The sequence below is a fragment of the Branchiostoma floridae genome, chromosome 8 (genome assembly GCF_000003815.2).
Source record: "Branchiostoma floridae strain S238N-H82 chromosome 8, Bfl_VNyyK, whole genome shotgun sequence".
Taxonomy (NCBI): domain Eukaryota; kingdom Metazoa; phylum Chordata; class Leptocardii; order Amphioxiformes; family Branchiostomatidae; genus Branchiostoma; species Branchiostoma floridae.
This window is the reverse complement of record NC_049986.1, coordinates 19,994,859-19,997,990: the sequence shown is the minus strand read 5'-3', so window position 1 is coordinate 19,997,990 and position 3,132 is coordinate 19,994,859.

Below are 3,132 nucleotides of genomic sequence, written 5' to 3'. Positions count from 1 at the left end.
CTCTGCTGCAGTCCTGTGTCCCTGACGTCAAGTCCGGAAGCTACAGCAGACGGGTCCATTTTGTGAACAAGGCTGACGAAATCGGCTGAAAATTTGGGGTAAGTCCCAATCTAACTTGGTGTTGGTTACGTAAAGTTTAGTCTTTTCCACAGGTCTATGACTTGTTAAGGTATCCACAGTAAAGTTAGAGGTTGTTTGGAACCCAAAAGATGTCGTTAATGGTGAAACAGGTCTATGATCTGTTCAGGTATCCACAGTGAAATTAGTTAGACATGCACATGGAGCTGTGTAGGCTGCTGTGAGATAGTCATTGGTCACGTTTTGACGTAGTAATAAGAGTTTATTGTGTGGACTTTGCTATAAATGTGACACAAAACGCTGCATTTAATATCACCTAGTAAGATAAAGTGTGATTTGAAGTGATTATGACATCAAAGGACAACATTTTTGTAATATTATATTCCATCTGCCTACCTACCTAAGCGCTTAGGCCAAGGACTGGCCCTTTGTTCCTCTACGTCAGGACTTTCCAAGTTGCATGGTCCTTTGCACTTGTTTCCACAGACTTAAGACTCAGTCCCGTGTCTTTTGTAATTGGATCCTTCAGCGCCTCGGAGGTCTCCCCCATGGCCTTGGTCTTTTGAATTTCTGGGAGGTCGGCTTTATGGACCAAATGTGTTGAAATGTTTAACATGGACAAGAAATGTTGTATTTTGATGTCATAAACACTTTAAGCCAAGAATGGGAGCTGTGATGTTGAATTGTTGCTAGTGTAGATCTAAAGCTGATGTAGAGGATAGATGTGGAAAATATGCCAAAATTGTTCTTGTTCAAGTTTTAGTTAATGGATGTGTTGGAAAACAAGGGCTTAAGCTTAAAAATCATGGCTGAAATACATGTACCATGGAAGTCTGATCATGTGAAGTTTGACTATGATGTTGGTGTCAAAGTGAATTCTGAGATGTTGAAGATTAGTGTTGTTAGTAGGGGTGGGGACTGGTACAAAACCGTTTTATTTTTCTTGAACCTGTAAATAAAACGGCACTGAATGAAATATGTGGACCAGATTTTGGACCAATTAGAAAAAGAACAGTCACATGTTTGAGGGCTTATCGGATCAAGTAATAACAAGAGCGAGGAAGAGTAGAGTTAAGTTATTTCCACCAAATTTCTAACATACATAGAGGTAGTTAGCCTTGTTTACATGAAGAGTGGGAGTTGGATACTCCACCAAACAGATTCTTTTGTAGCAAAAAGGACCATTGTTTTGAGTTATCACCAATTTGAAAGTTTTCACAAACAGGTCCACATGCAGGTCTGATTCTCTGGACCTGAACCGGACCAGCACCTGAATGTTCTGTACCCGTACCCATCCCTTTACTATAGTTGTTGGCCTTGAACTTGCTGTATTGGCTGTGCTGCTTGATCCAGTTACTGCTGCTTTGAACATTCCGGTTTCAAGACTTAAAACGTTTTGGCATTTTTTGTAATTTTTAGAAACGTCAAACTTTTAACTGAAGTCCACACCAATTTATTTCCTTGTTTGAAGTAGAAATAGATGAAAACAGATGGGAGGAAAACTTACAACATAAACATCCACTCCTTCAAACTGTGTGTACCAAGGTACAGTCATCAGTTTTCAAGGTTATATTTCATTTCAGCATCATTTTTTTTAAATCGGAGAACCAACAAATAAAATTGGTGTGGCCTAAAGAGCTTCTTATGCTCTAATGGCAGAACAAAATATTTCATTATCATGGAAGCTCCACTGTCTTGGTGGTAATCATAGTACAATGCTAAACTTTCTTCTGACCTTTCTGTTGGAAGAAAGTTTAGCATTGTACAGCAAAAGCTTTCCTTTGCCACAATTTATTGAGAAATCCAGCTGAGTCTTACTTGATATTAGGCGATCATTCAAATGAATCTATTCACTATGTCTAGGTATGGAGACTAACTATGGAATGTACATGCAGTTAAAATAGTTGGTTTGTTAATTGGACGATGTTGGCTTGCTGTTGTGAAAAAAGGAAAAGTTGGTGACGTTATGGCTTTGTTGTTGTTTACAAAGAATGGCTTAAACAGCCCTGAGCTTGTGTTTTTAGATGTTTGTTGACAGTGTGGCGGAACACAGAATCATGTTTTGGAAGAGAACAGAATTTGAACCCTGGAAAATGTCTGATGACTTTTTTTTCTTAAGGTTAATGATGTGTGTACGTCATAAAAGTTAAGAATAAGATTGGGATTAATAGAATTATACTACTGATGAATATAAAGATTGGGCTGTATCTCCATTATCAATCAGGCTGCACATGTATCCAGAAATCTAAAAAAAACTAGTGCAGCACCCCCAAGTAGCACCATTAGATATAGGAGTGAATTATACTGGGGTTGCACTGGAGATCCCTTTAACGTTTAACACATTCTTTAAGAGTGGCGGACATATGTGAGCAAAAACATGCCCTTGGCAAAGGTATTAAAAGTGCCATTTGATTCCATCTCTTTTACCAGTTAAAACCTAATATATGTGGTAGATACTGCAGTACCGTCCTACTCTTCCAGGTGGGGTGGTTGCTCTACAGGCATGTATTGGTGCCATGTTTGACATCCACATGAGGCAATCTCAAGTGCATCATCATGATCTTGACAATCAAAATGCAAACCTCCACACAAAATCTGAACATTTGAAAAATACCCTTTATTCCATTTACAAAAATCTATCACTATGGGAATGTTCACAGTATACCCCATGGATACATGTAATTATGTCAGTTGCATATAAAACTCACCTTTAATTCATACAACAGTTAGGACAGGGCTGTTGATAGAAATATATAATACACTGATGATGAATATAACAATCTGTAGCTACAAGTCCTAAAACACTTTACCTAAATATGCAGACGGTACTTTCTTGCCACTGTCTGCCATGGAAAATACAAGTCAAATTTCTGTCCACAGATATTCCAATCAGGATGTCTACCGGTAGAATTGACTAGTACTGTCTGGCAGATCATATAGAGATCCTAATTGCAATAGAGGCTATCTCTGAGGCCACACCAATTTAATTCCTTGAATCTCTGACATTTTCATGTAAAATTCTAGCAAGAGGACAGAAAACAGAAGGCTGGGAGG